General features: G+C 42.8%; 1 protein-coding gene across 1 annotated transcript in view; it reads right to left on the reverse strand.

Moving 5' to 3' along the window:
- Positions 1–21,433, reverse strand: part of LOC109898971 (protein kinase C epsilon type) — a 219,592-nt gene that overhangs the window by 94,801 nt on the left and 103,358 nt on the right. The window lies entirely within an intron of this gene.

Raw genomic sequence — 21,433 nt, forward strand, 5'->3', positions numbered from 1 at the left:
TGGAGCATTCCAGTCCTACAACCCCCTACAGATGGGAGGTAATGGAACAGTCCAGTGCTACAACCCCCTACAGGTGGAAGGTAATGGAACAGTCCAGTGCTACAACCCCCTACAGGTGGGAGGTAATGGAACAGTCCAGTGCTGAACACATTACCACCTCTAGATGGTGCTACTGCAGCAGAGGTGAATTTACAGGGATAATCCCCTCAACAACCTCAAAGCTATGCAGATGCTGGAGAGGTTATTAACAGCCTTGTCACACACACACTACAGCACACTAGTTATGAGGGTATTACACATTTGTCTCGTCTGGATAGGATAGCCTATATGCTACCTAGCTAACAAGTGACAGATTCAACCTTAACTAAGAATGCAGGATACTACATGTTGGTGATTGAGCTCTCTCCCAGTGTACACTGAGTGTACAAAACATTAGGAACACCTTCCTAATATTGAGTTGCACCACCTTTTGCCCTCGGGAACAGCCTCAATTTGTCAGGGCATGGGCTCTACAAGGTGTCGAAAGCGCTCCACAGGGATGCTGGCCCATGTTGACTCCAATGCTTCCTACGGTTGCGTCAAGTTGGCTGGATGTCCTTTGGGTGGTGGACCATTCTTGGTACACACAGGAAACTGTTGAGTGTGAAAAACCCATCAGTTCTTGACACAAACTGGTGAGCCTGGCACCTACTACCATACGTCGTTGAACGGCACTTACATCTTTAGTCTTACTCATTCACCCACTGAATGGCACACATACACAATCCATATCTCAAGGCTTAAAAACCCTTCTTTAACCTGTCTCCCCCCTTCATCTACACTGACAGAAGTTGGTTTAACAAGTGACATCAATAAGGGATCATAGCTTTCACCTGGATTCACCTGGTCAGTCTATGTCATGGAAAGAGCAGTTGTTCCTAATGTTAAGTACACTCAGCATATGTGTTGTATGTAGCTAGGTGCAGATCTGCTGAGGTCTGGATCAATGGATTGACGGGGTAGGCTGTGACACAGAGCAACCATGTTGGAGACCTGTCAGCTCTACTCACCAGGGTAGCAGACAAGGTAACGCACAGGGCTGCACAGGACTGCTCACACTCCCACTCTCGCTCTCGATTTCTCTCTCACACAGCCTCACACACTTATGAACAGCCTCACACACATACGCACAGCCTCACAGACTCACACAGCCTCACACACTTATGAACAGCCTCACACACTTGCGCACAGCCTCAGAGCCTCACATACTCACGCACTTATGAACAGCCTCACACACTTACACACAGCCTCACAGAGCCTTACATACTCACACTTATGAACAGCCTCACACACTTACACAGTCTCACACACTTACACACAGCCTCACACACTTATGAACAGCCTCACACACTTACGCACAGCCTCACAGAGCCTCACTGACTCACACAGCCTCACACACTTACGCACAGCCTCAGACTCACACACTTACACAGCCTCACACACTTACGCACAGCCTCACACACTTACGCACAGCCTCATACAGCCTCACACACTTACACACAGCCTCACACACTTACACACAGCCTCACACACTTACGCACAGTCTCACACACTTACGCACAGACTCACACAGTCTCACACACTTATGCACAGCATCACAGTCTCACAGCCTTACGCGCACAGCAAAACTTGCATTCACGCAAGCACGCACGTACACACACACACACACACACACACACACACACACACACACACACACACACACACACACACACACACACACACACACACACACACACACACACACACACACACACACACACACTGTACAGAAAATAAAATGTGAAATCTTTCTCTCCTAGAGTGATTATAGAAGAGTATACCCTGTGGAGAGCTTAGGTTTACATTACACTCTGCTACTTTATTAATTATACTGTCAGCGCAGGGGGGCGGGAGGGAGGGAGGGAATGTGTTACTGGTAGGTGACAGGTAGGTCACAGCCCCCTGCCACATGGTCTGGTAATTCACAGCCCCCTGACACATGGTCTGGTAGTTCAAAGCCCCCTGACACATGGTCTGGTAGTTCACAGCCCCCTGCCACATGGTCTGGTAGTTCACAGCCCCCTGCCACATGGTCTGGTAGTTCAAAGCCCCCTGCCACATGGTCTGGTAGTTCACAGCCCCCTGCCACATGGTCTGGTAGTTCAAAGCCCCCTGCCACATGGTCTGGTAGTTCAAAGCCCCCTGCCACATGGTCTGGTAGTTCACAGCCCCCTGCCACATGGTCTGGTAGTTCAAAGCCCCCTGCCACATGGTCTGGTAGTTCACATCCCCCTGCCACATGGTCTGGTAGTTCACAGCCCCCTGCCACATGGTCTGGTAGTTCAAAGCCCCCTGACACATGGTCTGGTAGTTCAAAGCCCCCTGCCACATGGTCTGGTAGGTGACAGCCCCCTGCCACATGGTCTGGTAGTTCAAAGCCCCCTGCCACATGGTCTGGTAGTTCAAAGCCCCCTGCCACATGGTCTGGTAGTTCACAGCCCCCTGCCACATGGTCTGGTAGTTCACAGCCCCCTGACACATGGTCTGTTGGTTCAAAGCCCCCTGCCACATGGTCTGCTAATTCACAGCCCCCTGCCACATGGTCTGGTAGGTGACAGCCCCCTGACACATGGTCTGGTAATTCAAAGCCCCCTGTCACATGGTCTGGTAGGTGACAGCCCCCTGACACATGGTCTGGTAATTCACAGCCCCCTGCCACATGGTCTGGTAGGTGACAGCCCCCTGCCACATGGTCTGGTAGGTGACAGCCCCCTGCCACATGGTCTGGTAGGTGACAGCCCCCTGCCACATGGTCTGGTAGTTCACAGCCCCCTGACACATGGTCTGGTAGTTCAAAGCCCCCTGCCACATGGTCTGGTAGTTCAAAGCCCCCTGCCACATGGTCTGGTAGTTCAAAGCCCCCTGCCACATGGTCTGGTAGTTCAAAGCCCCCTGCCACATGGTCTGGTAATTCACAGCCCCCTGCCACATGGTCTGGTAATTCAAAGCCCCCTGCCACATGGTCTGGTAGTTCAAAGCCCCCTGCCACATGGTCTGGTAGTTCAAAGCCCCCTGCCACATTGTTATTTTCTGATAACCAAATGGTGTAGTGGTTGACTGACTTGTGTGAGACAAGCTGTAGAAGCGGTGGGATCTCAAATCAAACCAAATCAAAGTTTATTTGTCACGTGTGCCGAATACAACAGGTGCCGACCCTACAGTGAAATGCTTACTTACAGGCTCTAACCAATATTGCAAAAAAGGTGTTAGATGAACAATAGGTAAGTAAAGAAATAAAACAACAGTAAATAGAGAGGCTATATACAGTAGCGAGGCTATAAAAGTAGTGAGGCTACATACAGACACCGGTTACTCAGGCTGATATAGGTAGTATGTACATGTAGATATGGTTAAAGTGACTATGCATAGATGATGAACAGAGAGTAGCAGGAGTGTAAAGAGGGGTTGGCGGGTGGTGGGTGGCAGGACACAATGCAGATAGCCCGGTTAGCCAATGTGATCTAGGTCTATACGAGCGATTTAGACAGACAGGTAGACAGACACAACTCCAGTTCCCCCAAGGTATTAGCACCACAGGAGGTTGGTGTCACCTTAATTGGGGAGGATGGGATTGTGGTAATGGCTGGAATGGAATCAGTGTATCAAATACATCAAACACATTGTTTCCACATGGTTTCCATGTGTTCTATGCCATTCCATTTGCTCCGATCCAGACATTATTATGAGCGGTCGTCCCCTCAGCAGCCTCCACTGATTAGCACAGTGCTGGCCATATTACTGTTGAGTAAGACCACAGGTGTGCTTGCACTGTAGTAAAGTCCCTGCCTGTCTTCCTGCCTCAACACAATACACTGACTGACACAGTTTGGTTTCTGGGGTCAACGAAGGCCGTGTGCAATTGACCTGTAACCAGGAGCAACAGCTGCACAATTTACAAACATATATTATGATAAATAGATTTGAAACTTGTATCTCATTATGGTAATTGATGAAATATGCATAGCCAGATGTAATTGTAATGGCTTAGCAGATAATAAGAAAATATGAACAATATTTACCTGGCTTAAAGAGAAGGAATATAATATTTATTTTTTTACAGGAAACTCGTTCAACAATTTTAGAAGAAGTTGTGTGGAAAAAGGACTGGGGGGTGAAATATACTTCTCCCATGGGCAAAGAAACTGAAAAGAGGTGATGACATTAATTAACTGTAATTTTGATCTGACTGTGCAAATTGTCCAAACAGATCCCCAAGGTAGATGTATGATATTAAATATGTTATTGGACCATAAATAGATAACGGACCAAATAATGATGATCCACGTTTCTTTGGAAATATATTTAATAAATTATCAACCCTGCAAGCAATACAATACTCTATTATTATGGTGGGAGATTATAATACTGTTTTAAATACCTCAATGGACCGTAAAGTAAAATCACACTATAAACACTATCACCCTCATGCACGTAAGGAAATCACGAATATCATAGATATATTGGAACTAGTGGATATATGGAGGCTAAAATATCCTGACCTAGTGAGATATACAGTTTACATATACCTTAGCCAATACATTTAAACTCAGTTTTTCACAATTCCTGACATTTAATCCCAGAAAAGAATTCCCTGTTTTAGTTAATTTAGGATCACCAATTTACTTTAAGAATTTGAAATGTCAGAATAATAGTAGAGAGAATGATTTATTTCAGCTCTTACTTCTTTCATCACATTCCCAGTGGGTCAGAAGTTTACATACACTCAATTAGTATTTGGTAGCATTGCCTTTAAATTGTTTAACTTTTGGCCCATTAACTTTAACTTTTGGCCCATTCCTCCTGACAAAGCTGGTGTAACTGAGTCAGGTTTGTAGGCCTCCTAGCTCGCACACGCTTTTCAGTTCTGCCCACAAATTTTCTATGGGATTGAGGTCAGGGCTTTGTGATGGCCACTCCAATACCTTGACTTTGTTGTCCTTAAGCAATTATGCCACAACTTTGGCAGTATGCTTGGGGTCATTGTCCGTTTGGTAGACCCATTTGCGATCAAGCTTTAACTTCCTGACTGATGTCTTGAGATGTTGCTTCAATATATCCACATATTTTTTCTCCCTCATGATGCCATCTATTTTGCTGCATGATGCTGCCAGCCCCGTGCTTCACAGTTGGTATGGTGTTCTTTGGCTTGCAAGCCTGCCCCTTTCTCCTCCAAACATAATGATGGTCATTATAGCCAAACAGTTCTATTTTTGTTTCATCAGACCAGAGGACATTTCTCAAAAATGTATGATCTTTATGTGCACTTCCAAACCATAGTCTGCCTTTTTTTTGGCGGTTTTGGAGCAGTGGCTTCTTCCTTGCTGAGTGGCCTTTCAGGTTATGCCGATATAAGACTCGTTTTACTGTGGATTTAGATACTTTTGTACCTGTTTCCCCCAGCATCTTCACAAGGTCCTTTGCTGTTGTTCTGGGATTGATTTGCACTTTTCGCACCAAAGTACGTTCATCTCTAGGAGACAGAACACATCTCCTTCCTGAGTGGTATGACAACTGCGTGGTCCCATGGTGTTTATACTTGCGTAATATTATTTGTGCAGATGAACGCAGTACCATCAGGCGTTTGGAAATTGCTCCCAAGGATGAACCAGGCTTGTGGAGGATTTCTTTTGGTTTTCCCATTATGTCAAGCAAAGAGGCACTGAGTTTGAAGGTAGGCCTTGAAATACATCCACAGGTAGAAGCTTCTAAAGCCATGACATCATTGTCTGGAATTTTCCAAGCTGTTTAAAGGCACAGTCAACTTAGTGTATGTAAACTTTTGACTCACTGGAATTGTGATACAGTCAATTATAAGTGAAATAATATGTCTGTAATCAATTGTTGGAAAAATGACTTGTGTCATGCACAAAGTTGATGTCCTAACCGACTTGCCAAAACTATAGTTTGTTAATAAGAAATTTGTGGAGTGGTTGAAAAACAAGTTTTAATGACTCCAACCTAAGTGTATGTTAACTTCCGACTTCAACTTCAACTTCAACTTCAATCAAGCTTGACTAATTTCATATATCAGTCTCGTTGGCACCAAAAGTTTAAAAAGTGTTGATAGAGGGCAGAATGCGATCGGACCATCAGATAATTGGCATATACAATACTGAATTTCCACGTGGGCGAAGATATTGGAAATTGAATCAAAGCATATTGGATGATAACTTTTTTAACTAGGACAGAGGAATTTATAACATACTTTTTCCAACATAATATAGGTACTTATTGTATGGGACATTTTTAAATGTGCCTTTAGAGGCCATGCAATTCAGTACTTATCTATAAAACAAAAGCAATGTAGGTCAAAAGAGTCCATATTTTATCAAAGGAAATAGAAGGTCTAACCGAACAGATAGATCCCAATAAAACGGTACTGTAGAGGCTCAGAATATGTTAGAGGAAAAATAAATCAGGTAATATATTATAAAAATGAAGCAAACTTAATGGAATATGCGTAAAAAACCAAATTTTTGTTAATCTTCAACAGAAATGTTACCAAAAATAATTTACTGAAACTTGTTACAAATGACGAAGTCATCTATGATTCACCAAATTATATTTTGAAAGAGGAAGCAAAGTACTTTAAACATATGTTTTAATTTTAGTCTCCTCCATCTCCACTAATAATCGAAGGTATTTGTAAGGATTTTTGTTTATTAATAATGTAAAATGAACAGCTGTACATGTGAAGGTGAAATTACATAGGAGGAACTTATTCATGCAATTAAAGCCTTTAAGTCTGGGCAAACTCCAGGGCTGGATGGCATACCAGTTGAGGTATACCAAACCGTTTTTGATATACTCAGAGGACCGTTATTATTCATGTTTTAACCAATCCTATGAAAATGGTAGATTATCGGACACTCAAGAAGAAGGTCGGATTTCATTATTACTGAAAAGGGATACAATTGGTAAATATAAAGACCCAGTCAATTAAAACAATTAAAGCCACCTTACACTTTAGTGTTGTGATGCAAACATTCTAGCAAAATGTATAGCTCGTAAGAAAAAAATGTGTTTTTTTATTATTCATTATTTTATTATTCATCTAATCAGACAGGTTTTTTACATGGACGATACATTGGAGATAATTTAAGAAAAGTACTGGAAACAGTAGAACACTATGAACAATCAGGGAAACTATAGGGGCGGCAGGGTAGCCTAGTGGTTAGAGCATTGGACTAGTAACCGGAAGGTTGTGAGTTCAAACCCCTGAGCTGACAAGGTACAAATCTGTCATTCTGCCCCTGAACAGGCAGTTAACCCACTGTTCCCAGGCCGTCATTGAAAATAAGAATGTGTTCTTAACTGACTTGCCTGGTTAAATAAAGGTAAAAAATAAATAAATAAATAGTTGACTTTGAAAAGGCTTTTGATAAAGTACAACTGGAATTTATATATAAATGCCTGGAACATTAACATTTTGGAGAATCTCTTATAAAATGGGTTAAAGTCATGTATAGTAACCCCAGGTGTAAAATAGTAAACAATGGCTACTTTTCACAAAGTTTAACACGTTCAAGAGGAGTAAACAAGGTGGTCCACTATCGGCATATCTATTTATTATGGCTATCAAAATGTTATCTATTAAAATCAGATCCAACAATAATAAGGGGTTAATAAGGGGTTAGAAATCCAGGGCTTAAAAAAACAAAGGTGTAATTGTGCACTGCTGATAAATGTTTTCTTTTAAATCCAAAATTCAAATAAACACAAATGTACCAATAGTAAAAAAAAAACATATATATATTAAAAAAATAAAAAGTATAATCTTTGTAAATGATATCATAAATAGGACTGGATGAGTTATGTCACACATGCAGCTAACATAAATATATGTCTGCTCTAACCGAAATTACAACCAACTAATAGCAGCATTACCACAAACATGGAAGAGGAAAGTGGATGGGGGAAAAAATAAGGAACTTGTCTGTCGGTCCTGCATTAAAGACTAAAATTGGTTAAAGAAAATTGTGACGAATAAAAAAGTATACCAGTTTAATTGAAGGACCAAAAATTGGACAGCTGTGCCATGCAAAATAGTTGGGAAGAGATTTTCGATATACTGAATCCATGGCACATTGTTTATGAACTGATACGCAAAACGACACAAAATTCTTAACTTTGAATTTTCCATTTAAATTAAACGAAATTCTTCCAACCAATCAAATGTTATAGATATTTATATATATAAAATGAAAAAGTGGTGCATGCATATGTATTCACCCCTTTGCTATGAAGCCCCTAAATAAGATCTGGTGCAATCATTTACCTTCAGAAGTCACATAATTAGAATCTGCAACACCACTAAGCAATGGGCACCACCAAGCAAGTGGGACTATGAAGACCAAGGAGCTCTCCAAACAGGTCAGGGTCAAAGTTGTGGAGAAGTACAGATCAGGGTTGGGTTATAAAAAATATCAGAAAATTTGAACATCCCACGGAGCACCACTAAATCCATTATAAAAAATGGAAAGAATATGGCACCACAACAAACCTGCAAAGAGAGAGCCGCCCACCAAAACCCACGGACCAGGCAAAGAGGGAATTAATCAGAGAGGCAACAAAGAGACTAAAGATAACCCTGAAGAAGCTGCAAAGCGCCACAGCTGAGATTGGAGTATATGTCCATTGGACCACTTTAAGCCGTACACTCCACAGAGCTGGGCTTTAAGGAAGAGTGGACAGAATAAAATAAGCAAACATGTTTGGTGTTCACCAAAAGGCATGTGGGAGACTCCCCAAACATATGGAAGATGGTACTCTGGCCAGACTAAAATTGAGCTTTTTGGCCATCAAGGAAAACGCTATGTCTGGTGTAACCTCAACACCTCTCATCACCCCGAGAAAACCATCCCCACAGTGAAGCATGGTGTTGGCAGCATCATGCCTTGGGGGATGTTTTTCATCACAGGGACTGGGAAACTGGTGAGAATTGAAGGAATGATGGATGGTGCTAAATACAGGGAGATTCTTGAGGGAAACCTGTTTCAGTCTTCCAAAGATTTGAGACTGGGATGGAGGTTCACCTTCAAGCAGGACAATGACCCTGAGAATACTGCTAAAGCAGTTTAAGGGGAAACAGTTACATGTCTTGGAATGGCCTAGTCAAAGCCCAGACCTCAATCCAATTGAGAATCTGTGGTATGACTTAAAGATTGCTGTACACAAGCGGAACCCAGCCAACTTGAAGGAGCTCGAGTAAATTTGACTTGAAGAATGGGCAAAAATCCCAGTGGCTAGATGTGCTAAGTTTATGGAGACATACCCCAAGAGACTTGCAACTGTAATTGCTGGAAAAAGGTGGCTCTACAAAGTATTGACTTTGGGGGGTGAAAAGTTATGCACGCTCAAGTTTTCCGTTTTTTTGTGTTATTTCTTGTTTGTTTCACAATAAAAAAATATTTAGCATCTTCAAAGTGGTAGGCATGTTGTGTAAATTAAATTATACAAAATAGGAAAAATGGAAGGGGGGTGAATACTTTCGCAAGCCACTGTATGTATGTATATACGGTATCAGTCAAAAGTTTGTTAATACACACCTACTCATTCAAGGGGTTGTCTTTACTTGTACTATTTTTTACATTGTAGAAAAATAGTGAATACATCAAAACTATGAAATAACACATGTGGAATCATGTAGTGTTAAAACCTCCGCCCATTTTATTCAATTTTCGCCTAAAATGACATACCCAAATCTAACTGCCTGTAGCTCAGGCCCTGAAGCAAGGATATGCATATTCTTGGTACCATTTGAAAGGAAACACTTTGAAGTTTGTGGAAATGTGAAAGGAATGTAGTAGAATATAAGACAATGGATCTGGTAAAATATAATACTAAGAAAAAAACAACTGTTTAACATAATCTTTAAAATGCAAGAGAAAGGCCATTATCTATTATTCCAGCCCAAGTGCAATTTAGATTTTGGCCACTCGATGTCAGCAGTGTATGTGCAAAGTTTGACTGATCCAATGAACCAATGAACCATTGCATTTCTGTTCAAAATGTTGTATCAAGACTGCCCAAATGTGCCTAATTTGTTTATTAATAACTTTTCATGTTCAAAATTGTGCACTCTCCTCAAACAATAGCATGGTATTATTTCACTGTAATAGCTACTGTAAATCGAACAGTGTAGTTAGATTAACAAGAATTGAAGCTTTCTGCCAATATCAGATATGTCTATGTCCTGGGAACTTTTCTTGTTACTTACAACCTCATGCTAATCACATTAGCCTACGTTAGCTCAAAGGTCCTGTGGATGGGCTAAACAAGTTAAACAAATCAAAATAGACTTTAGATTTTAGACTCTTCAATGTAGCCACCCTTTGCCTTGATGAGAGCTTTGCACACTCTTGGCATTCTCTCAACCAGCTTAACCTGGAATGCTTTTCCAGCAGTCTTGAAGGAGTTCCCGCATATGCTGAGCACTTGTTGGCTGCTTTTCCTTCACTCTGCGGTCTAGCTCATCCCAAACCATCTCAATTGGGTTGAGGTCGGGTGATTGTGGAGACCAGGTCATCTGATGCAGCACTCCATCACTCTCCTTCTTCGTCAAATAGCCCATACACAGCCTGGAGGTGGATTGGGTCATTGTCCAGTTGAAAAAACAAATTACAGTCCCACTAAGCGCAAACCAGATGGGATGGCGTATTTCTGCAGAATGCTGTGGTAGCCATGCTGGTTAAGTGTGCCTTGAATTCTAAATAAATCAAAGACAGTGTCACCAGCAAAGCACCCCCACACCATCATACCTCCTCCTCCATGATTCAGAGTGGGAACCAAATATGTGGAGATCATCCGTTCACCTTATCTGCGTCTCACAAAGACACAGCGGTTGGAACCAACAATCTCAAATTTTGACTCATCAGACCAAAGTACAGATTTACACCTATCTAATGTCCATTGCTCGAGTTTCTTGACCCAAGCAAGTCTCTTCTTATTATTGGTGTCCTTTAATAGTGGTTTCTTTGCAGCAATTTGACCATGAAGGCCTGATTCACTCAGTCTCATTTGAACAATTGATGTTGAGATGTGTCTGTTACTTGAACTCTGTGAAGCATTAATTTTGGCTGCAATTTCTGAGGCTGATAACTGTAATGAAATTATCCTCTGCAGCAGAGGTAACTCTGGGTCTTCATGGCAGTCCTCATGAGAGCCAGTTTCATCATAGAGCTTGATGGTTTTTGCGACTGCACTTGAAGAAACTTTAAAAGTTCTTGACATTTTCTGGATTGACTCACCTCCATGTCTTAAAGTATTGATGGACTTTCATTTATCTTTGCTTATTTGAGCTGTTCTTGCCATAATATGGACTTGGTCTTTTACCAAATCTTCTGTATACCACCCCTACCTTGTCACAACACAACTGCTTGGCTCAAACACATTAAGAACTAAAACAATTACACAAATATAGTTTTAATGTCTTGACTATTATACTACAGTGTATATATATTTATAATAGTAAAAATAAAGAAAAACCCTGTAATGGGTGTGTCCAAACATTTGACTGTGATATAAGCCCTGCCATATCCAATGACTGTCAGAGCCGGTGTAGTAGGATTCAGTCCTGCTCCTGTATTGACACTTTTTCTGTTTGATGGCTCGTCGGAGGTCGTAGCGGGACTTCTTATAAGCGTCCGGATGCCGCTGCTTGAAAGCGGCAGCTGTAATCCATTGTGTCTGGTTGGGATATGTACGTACGGTTACTGTGGGGATGACCATGGAAACCCATTTCATGAAGCTCCCAATGAACAGTTCTTGTGCTGACATTGCTTCCAGAAGCGTGCTCCGCACTTCAGCACTCGGGGGGGGGGTCCCGTTCTATGAGCTTGTGTGGCCTACCACTTTGCGGCTGAGCCGTTGTTGCTCCTAGATGTTTCCACTTCACAATAACAGCACTTACAGTTGACCCGGGCAGCTCTAGCAGGGCAGAAATTTTATGAACTGTCTTGTTGGAAAGGCGGCATCCTATGATGGTGACATGTTGAAAGTCACTGAGCTCTTCAGTAAGGCCATTCTACTGCCAAAGTTTGTCTATGGAGATTGCATGGCTGTGTGAGCAATTTTATACACCTGTCAACAACGGGTGTGGCTGAAATAGCCGAATCCACTCATTTGAAAGGGTGTCCACATACTTTTCTATATACAGTGTGGTATTTATGTCAGCCTGCCTGCCTGTTTTCCTCATGACAAGTCCTGACAGACATGTCTGGTCACATGAGTAGAGGTTTCCCAGACTTGCCTTTGTTCAGTCCTGCATTGCAGTCCTACTAACTAATCTGATTTTGTCAAACATGACCCCTAAAGCTAATCACACACTCCTCTCCTCACTGAACTCTGTACAAGACAGAGAGAGCGAGAGTGAGATACAGCCAACCTCTAGCAGAGAAGGGGAGGAGAAAAGGAAAGCCAGAGTAGGGGATTTTTAAAATGTATTTTCCAGGTAAGTTGACTGAGAACACATTCTCATTTACAGCAACAACCTGGGGAATAAGAAGATGAATGAGCCAATTATAAATATGGGGTGACTATGATTGTATGGGAATTTAGCCAGGACAACAGGCTTAACAGCCCTACTCTTACAATAAGTGCCATGGGATCTTTAGTAACCACAGAGAGTGAGGACATCCATTTAACATCCCATCCAAAAGACAGCACTCTACACAGGATAATGTGCCCAATCACTTTCCTGGGGTATTGGGATATTTTTTAGACCAGAGGAAAGAGTGCCTCCTACTGGCCCTCCAACAGCTTCTAGTCTCCCATCCAGGTATTGACCAGGACCAGCCCTGCTTAGCTTCAGAGACAAGAAAGCAGTAGGATGCAGGGTGGTATTCTGCTGGCCAGGGAAGAGTAGGGGAGAGAGGGGAGAGTAGGAGAGAGGCAGACAGCATGTATGCGTTTAACACCATTCTCTCCTACATTGTATCTTACTAGGACCTTCCTCACTCTGCAGGCATGATGAGTTCCAGATGAATGATGATGAATGATGAATGATGAACTCCAGAGTGGAGAAAGCAACTCTCAGACCCACACTGTCCCAGTATGGAGAGGAGAAACCAACCCTCAGACACACACTGTCCCAGTATGGAGAGGAGAAACCAGCCCTCAGACCCACACTGTCCCAGTATGGAGAGGAGAAACCAGCCCTCAGACCCACACTGTCCCAGTATGGAGAGGAGAAACCAACACATTGCACCTCACATCGCTGCTCCCATTCTCACCCCCACGGTGTGAATTTGTCTGCCTGTGTGTGTGCATGCGTGCATCTGTGTCACCGTGCACGTACTTGTGTGTTTGTGTCACTGAGTGTGTGTATGTGTGTGTGTTGCCGTCACCGTGGGCATGTGTCAGGCTGTGTGTGTATGTCACTGTCACTGTGGGTGTGTGTTAGGCTGTGTGTGTGTGTGTGTGTGTGTGTGTGTGTGTGTCACTGACTGTGTGTGTGTGTGTGTCACTGACTGTGTGTGTGTGTGTGTGTGTGTCACTGACTGTGTGTGTGTGTGTGTGTGTGCGTGTCACTGACTGTGTGTGTGTTTGTGTGTGTTGACCTGAGAAATGCCCAGCCCAGTCTATCTGTGACAGTTGTCCCATCTGTAGCCCTTGGCCAGACATAAGGATGGCCAGGGAGGCTGTGGAGAGGAAGAATTAGTGGATGACTTAGGGGATGACGTAGTGGATGGCGTTGGGGAGGACTTAGTGGATAAGTTAGTGGATGACTTAGAGTTAGCGGGTAATGATTGATGACATCACACCTTATACAGAGGGGTAATTAACAATATATCACATCATCTATGGAGAGATGTGACAACACACACAGACTAGACCATTCTATAATGGCTGTTCCCACAATGCATTGGACCTTCCTCTTCATCATGCACTCTATGGGAAGTCTCCACATGACTTCTGACCTCACTCCTAGCGCCCTCTCTCCTCACATCCTCTCTCCTTGTCCCCTTCTCAAAACCCCTCACCTCCAATGGGTCCTCAGTCATACCCCTCCAGCTCCTACTCGTCACCATCGCCTAGCAACTGGCACTGGCTGCCTAGCAACAGCTATAGCCATATCCCTGTAGGAGGGGATATGGCTACTCATGTGTGAGGTCATCGGTCCACTGTTACTGATGTCACCATCCCTCTTGGTGAGGATCTCTCTACACAAGGGGTGCTAGACAACATATTTTCACAGCATTAGACAACATGTTATCACTGCATTAGACAACATGTTACCACTGCATTAGACAACACGTGCTCATAGCATTAGATAAGATGTGTTCACTACATTAAACAACATGTGTTCACTGCATTAAACAATGTGTTGACTGCATTACACAATGTGATCACAGCATTAGACAACATTATTAAACAACGTGTTCACTGCATTAAACAATGTGTTGACTGCATTACACAATGTGATCACAGCATTAGACAACATTATTAAACAACGTGTTCACTGCATTAAACAATGTGTTTACTGCATTACACAATGTGATCACAGCATTAGACAACATTATTAAACAACGTGTTCACTGCATTAAACAATGTGTTGACTGCATTACACAATGTGCTCACAGCATTAGACAACATGTGTTCACTGCATTAGACAACATTTGTTCATGGCATTAAACAATGTGTTAACTGCATTACAAAATGTGCTCACAGCATTAGACAACATGTGTTCACTGCATTAGACAACATGTGTTCACTGCATTAGACAACATACACTCACGGTATTATAAAACATGTGTTCACTGCATTAGACAACATGTGTTCACTGCATTAGACAACATACACTCACGGTATTATAAAACATGTGTTCACTGCATTAGACAACATGTGTTCACTGCATTAGACAACATACACTCACGGTATTATAAAACATGTGTTCACTGCATTAGACAACATACACTCACGGTATTATAAAACATGTGTTCACTGCATTAGACAACATACACTCACGGTATTATAAAACATCTGTTCACTGCAATAGACAACTGCATTAGACAACGTGTTCCCTACATTAGACAACATGTGGTCACTGCATTAGACAACATGTGTTCACATCATTAGACGACATAGGTTCACTGCACTAGGCAACATGTGTTCACTGCATTAGACAACATGTGCTCACTGCATTAGACAACATATATTAGACAACATGTGTTCACTGCATTAGACAACATATATTAGACAACATGTGTTCACTGCATTAGACAACATGCATTTAACAACATGTGTTCACTGCATTAGACAACATGCATTAAACAACATGTGCTCACTGCATTAGACAACATATATTAGACAACATGTGTTCACTGCATTAGACAACATGTGTTCACTGCATTAGACGACATGTGTTCACTGCATTAGACAACATATATTAGACAACATGTGTTCACTGCATTAGACAACATGTGTTCACTGCATTAGACAACATGCATTAAACAACATGTGCTCACTGCATTAGACAACATATATTAGACAACATGTGTTCACTGCATTAGACAACATGTGTTCACTGCATTAGACGACATGTGTTCACTGCATTAGACAACATATATTAGACAACATGTGTTCACTGCATTAGACAACATGTGCTCACTCCATTAGACAGCGTGTGCTCACTGCATTAGACAACATATATTAGACAACATGTGTTCACTGCATTAGACAACATGTGCTCACTGCATTAGACAACATATATTAGACAACATCTGTTCACTGCATTAGACAACATGCATTAGACGTCATGTGTTCACTGCATTAGACAACATGTGCTCACTGCATTAGACAACATATATTAGACAACATATGTTCACTGCATTAGACAACATGTGCTCACTCCATTAGACAACGTGTGTTCACTGCATTAGACAACATGTGCTCACTGCATTAGACAACATATTCTCACAGCATTAGGCCTGCAAATATGTGATTGGCATACCTTGCTAGCAATCCCCGTTACATATCACTGAGATTGAGCACTGCATTCATGCATGAGTACACAAGCGAGTGGAAACACAGGTAAATGCATGTACATGTACATGATCGAACATGCAAACACACAGAGACAAAAATACCCTGTGTGTGTAAAGAGAGAGAGAAAGAGTAGGAGGAGAGGAGGAGGGATGAGAGGCACTCCCTGGTCCTCTGTGTGGGCAATATGGTCCACTCCACATCCCAAGGCCCACAGCTCTCCACACAGGAGCCATCCACTGGCCCAATTAAAGCTGCATGAATCATAACCCACTGGCAGCAGACAGACAGACACTTGACCCAGCCCAGTCGCAGCATAACACCACCCACACAATAATATAGATATTACACACAGTGTAACACAGCTAAACTCAGCAAAAAAATAAACATTCTATCACTGTCAACTGCATTTATTTTCAGCAAACTTAACATGTGTAAATATTTGTATGAACATAACAATATTCAACATCTGAACAAGTTGCACAGTCATGTGACTAACAGAAATGGAATAATGTTTCCCTGAACAAGTAACAGTCAGTATCTGGTGTGGCCACCAGCTGCAATAAGTACTGCAGTGCATCTCCACTTCATGGACTGCACCAGATTTGCCAGTTATTGCTGGGAGATGTTACCCCACTCTTCCACCAAGGCACCTGCAAGTTCCCAGACATTTCTGGGGGGAATGGCCCTAGCCCTCACCCTCCGGTCCAACAGGTCCCAGACGTGCTCAATGGGACTGAGATCCAGGCTCTTCGCTGGCCATGGCAGAACAATGACATTCCTGTCTTGCAGGAAATCACGCACAGAACGAGCAGTATGGCTGGTGGCATTGTCATGCTGGAGGGTCATGTCAGGATGAGCCTGCAGGAAGGGTACCACATGAGGAGGATGTCTTCCCTGTAACACACATCGTTGAGATTGCCTGCAATGACAACAAGCTCAGTCTGATGATGCTGTGACACACCGCCCCAGACCATGACGGACCCTCCACCTCCAAATCGATCCCGCTCCAGAGTACAGGCCTCGGTGTAACGCTCATTCCTTTGACGATAAACGTGAATCCGACCATCACCCCTGGTGAGACAAAAACGCTTCTTGTCAGTGAAGAGCACTTTTTGCCAGTCCTGTCAGTTCCTGCGACGGTGGGTTTGTGCCCATAGGCGACGTTGTTGATGTCTGGTGAGGACCTGCCTTACAACGGGCCTACAAGCCAGTCTTGCACCGATGGAGGGATTGTGCGTTCCTGGTGTAACTCGGGCAGTTGTTGTTGCCATCCTGTACCTGTCCTGCAGGTGCGATGTTCGGATGTACCGATCCTGTGCAGGTGTTGTTACATGTCTGTCACTACGAGGACAATCAGCCGTTTGTCCTGTCTCCCTGTAGCGCTGTCTTAGGTGTCTCACAGTACAGACATTGCAATTTATTGCCCTGGCCACATATGCAGTCCTCATGCCTCCTTCCAGCACCCTGGGCATCTTTATTTTGGTGTTTTCAGAGTCAGTAGAAAGGCCTCTTTAGTGTCCAAAGTTTTCATAACTGTGACCTTAATTGCCTACCTTCTGTAAGCTGATGAACAAGTGTGTAGTTAATTGGATATTTATGAAGTATCTTTAAAGTACAGGGTCCTGAAAAAGGGACGTTTCTTTTTTTGCTGAGTTTACATAGGACCACAGGTGTTCATGTAGGGTCATACTAGTGCATCACTGTCTTTGGACCATGTGCGTGATCTCTAGTGAGAGTATGCCTCTGTAAAGGTCACCAACAGCAAGTCAATGACAGCAGGTCTTTCAGTCTCAGCCCTATGTGAGTCAAGGATGTAGAACACTCACTCTACGCGAGATGGTGAATACAGGTGTGTGAAGGACAGTGGAAGCAGGTCACAGAGAAAGCACAACAAGGCCTGGACGGACAGCTCTCTGTGAAAATCAAAGGCATCCTGTGTGTTAGGGTGTGAGGTTGAGCCTTGTGAGTGAGGGAGAGATCTAATGAGGATCACAGTCAAAGACAACAAATCAAATCAATCAAATCAAATGTTATTGGTCACATACACATGGTTAGTAGATGTTAATGCGAGTGTAGCAAAATGCTTGTTCTTCTAGTTCCGAGTAATCTAACAATTTAACAACAACTACCTTATACACACAAGTGTAAAGTAATGATTAAGAATATGTACATATAAATACATGGATGAGTGATGGCCGAACGGCATAGGCAAGATGCAGTAGATGGTATAGAGTACAGTATATACATATGAGATGAGCAATGTAGGGTATGTAAATATTATATAAAGTGGCATTGTTTAAGTGACTAGTGATACATTTATTACATCCAAATATTAGTTATTAAAGTGGCTAGAGATTGAGTCTGTATGTTGGCAGCAGCCACTCAGTGTTAGTGACGGCTGTTTAACAGTCTGATGGCCTTGAGATAGAATCTGTTTTTCAGTCTCTCGGTCCCAGCTTTGATGCACCTGTACTGACCTCGCCTTCTGGATGATAGCGGAGTGAACAGGCAGTGGCTCGGGTGTTTGTTATCCTTGATGACCTTTTTGACATTCCTGTGACATCAGGTGGGGTGTAGGTGTCCTGGAGGGCAGGTAGTTTGCCCCCGGTGATGCGTTGTGCAGACCTCACTACCCTCTGGAGAGCCTTACATTTGTGGGAGGAGCAGTTGCCGTACCAGGCTGTGATACAGCCCGACAGGATGGTCTCAAGTGCATCTGTAAAAGTTTGTGAGTGTATTTGGTGACAAGCCAAATTTCTTCAGCCTCCTGAGGTTGAAGAGGAGCTATTGCGCCTTCTTCACCATGCTGTCTGTGTGGGTGGACCATTTCAGTTTGTCCGTGATGTGTACGCTGAGGAACTTAAAACTTTCCACCCTCTCCACTACTGTCCCGTCAATGTGGATGGGGGGTGCTCCCTCTGCTGTTTCCTGAAGTCCACGATCATCTCCTTTGTTTGGTTGACTTTGAGTGTGAGGTTATTTTCCTGGCGGGCCCTCACCTCCTCCCTGTAGGCCATCTCGTCATTGTTGGTAATCAAGCATACCACTGTAGTGTCGTCTGCAAACTTGAGGATTGAGTTGGAGGCGTGCATGGCCACGCAGTCATGGGTGAACAGGGAGTATAGGAGAGGGCTGAGAACACACCCTTGTGGGGCCGCAGTGTTAAGGATCAGCGGGGTGGAGATGTTGTTTCCTACCCTCACCACCTGGGGATGGCCCATCAGAAAGTCCAGGACCCATTTGCACAGGGCAGGGTCGAGACCCAGGGTCTCGAGCTTAATGACGAGTTTGGAGGGTACTATGGTTACTAGTTTTACGGTAAATTTATTATAATGGAGTTTATATTACTGCAACAGGAACAGAAATCATATTAATCATCGATAATAAATGGGGGTGGATGGTCCTCTGAGGTTTGGACAGGACACCGTATTAAGCCAATAGGGCAGGAAATTACATCGAAAAATAAGTTTCAGTTCTTAGGGGTGATTCATTACGGTAGATAAGGTATCACAAACTATGAAACATATATTAAATTATTGATGAAACTGATTTTAAGGTTAATTCATGTTATTGTCAGATAAAATACTGCGGATCCCTGAAGGAAAAAGCTTATTAGTGTAGGAAGGATTTGATTGATTTAGCATTAATTTTGGCTTTGTTCGACTATTAGGAGGTTTTTATTTAAATAGTATTACATTTGACAGGAATATATGACATCTGTGATGATTTAGAATTTTTGTAAGAATTAAGATAGATTGATTAAGGAAATGTAAGGACTTCCCACTCATAGACATGTTTTTTCTAAAATCAATGATTTTAGATAAAGTCAAACAGTGAGATGCTTAGTGGTATTTGAGAGATAGGAGAGAAAGGGGTTACTGTTTAAATCGATAAATATATACATTTCAGAACATATATAAATAACACCGATACTTCTTAAAGTAGATAAGACATTTGACAGAGAAATGATACAGGATAGATATGAATGGATGCCCAAGGGAGAATTGGACATACATGATAATGTCAGAATATAAGGATAATTTACTAATCCTACCTAAGTCATTATTTAGGGTAGATAAGGTTGTTACCTGGGCAGAGCCAGGTATCAAAAGGGGGATGGGTAAGTTTGTGGTCTAGGATAGGACACCTAGTGGCCTATTGGATAATAAACTAATAATAATTAAAAAAAAATAGCTAACAAATAGGCATAGAAGTTAAAGATATAATCAGATAAAACATATGAGAAACTGTTTGTTAACCAAGCCTGTATGTCCAGGATTTTATGCATTACAGGTGAATTACAGGTGAAGCCACTCAATGCAGTCCCTGAGGCCTGTTGGGGGAGCCATACCAAGCACTCCTGGTGACTGCCTTCGCGGTGAGGATAGCCGAAAGAGCTCCCGGGGTGCGTATCACACATTGTGGGAGGGTAGGACACCATGACACTGTCGAACAATCACAGAGGTAGGAGTGGAACCGCAAATCTTTTAGAGTGCGGGGGTAAAACTCTTACTGAAGACTTCCCTAATACCCGACTTTTCCCCAGCTGTGAGCGTTCATAGAAGTGAAGGTGTGTCTTGGCCTCTTGCTGGTGATATGTTTTCTGGGAAAAGGGTGGGGCTTCATCGGAGGGCTGTTCGTCTGAGCTGTCTTATCGTGGGTGCCATATTCCTGATACAGCACGTCCCACCTGAGTATGCGGAGAGTGGTAATTTGACCCATGGTTCAGACGATGAGGATTTTGTTCCAAAACAAGCATAAGAGATCCCTAGATCTGGGTAGACAGGAAGTTAGAGTAGAGGTTGGGAAGGATCTCTCAATGGAGTTTTTATGTAGACCAAATGGGGTCTCTAACTACATGGCAGTCTAGGACTCTGAGCCATTATGGTATATATCGGTGCAGGTCCCCATATTGATTGTGGACACAGGTCATAGCTCATACGGAGAGAGAGGGCTATATGAATCAACTCACCCAGTATGGAAGGAGATGGAGTATAGTGAAGGTGAGAGTTTTTGACTGTAATCCGGAGAGAGGGATCTATTGCATAAAGATACGCCTTACCCTTCAAAAGGTCATGAAAGAGGATCTAGGGTTATTGTAGGTTGGATATGACCAGTTTTCGGTCGAAACCCTAGTACGGTTCCGGGTAGAGGAGGTTAGGCCAGTATGGTAAAGCTGTTTACGAAAGCAGGAATGCCAGATAATGACAGTTACAGTTACTATTTATATCCACAGGTTCCCCTTTTAAATCAAGACTTCCTTCCTTTACAGTGACCGGAGGAGATTATTACCGTTTGGCCCGGTACAGTACTATTGGGAAATATGTAGGGCAAGATAGTACCTGCAATTGGACAGAGAATATTA

Source organism: Oncorhynchus kisutch, linkage group LG11, assembly GCF_002021735.2.
Source record: "Oncorhynchus kisutch isolate 150728-3 linkage group LG11, Okis_V2, whole genome shotgun sequence".
Lineage (NCBI taxonomy): Eukaryota > Metazoa > Chordata > Actinopteri > Salmoniformes > Salmonidae > Oncorhynchus > Oncorhynchus kisutch.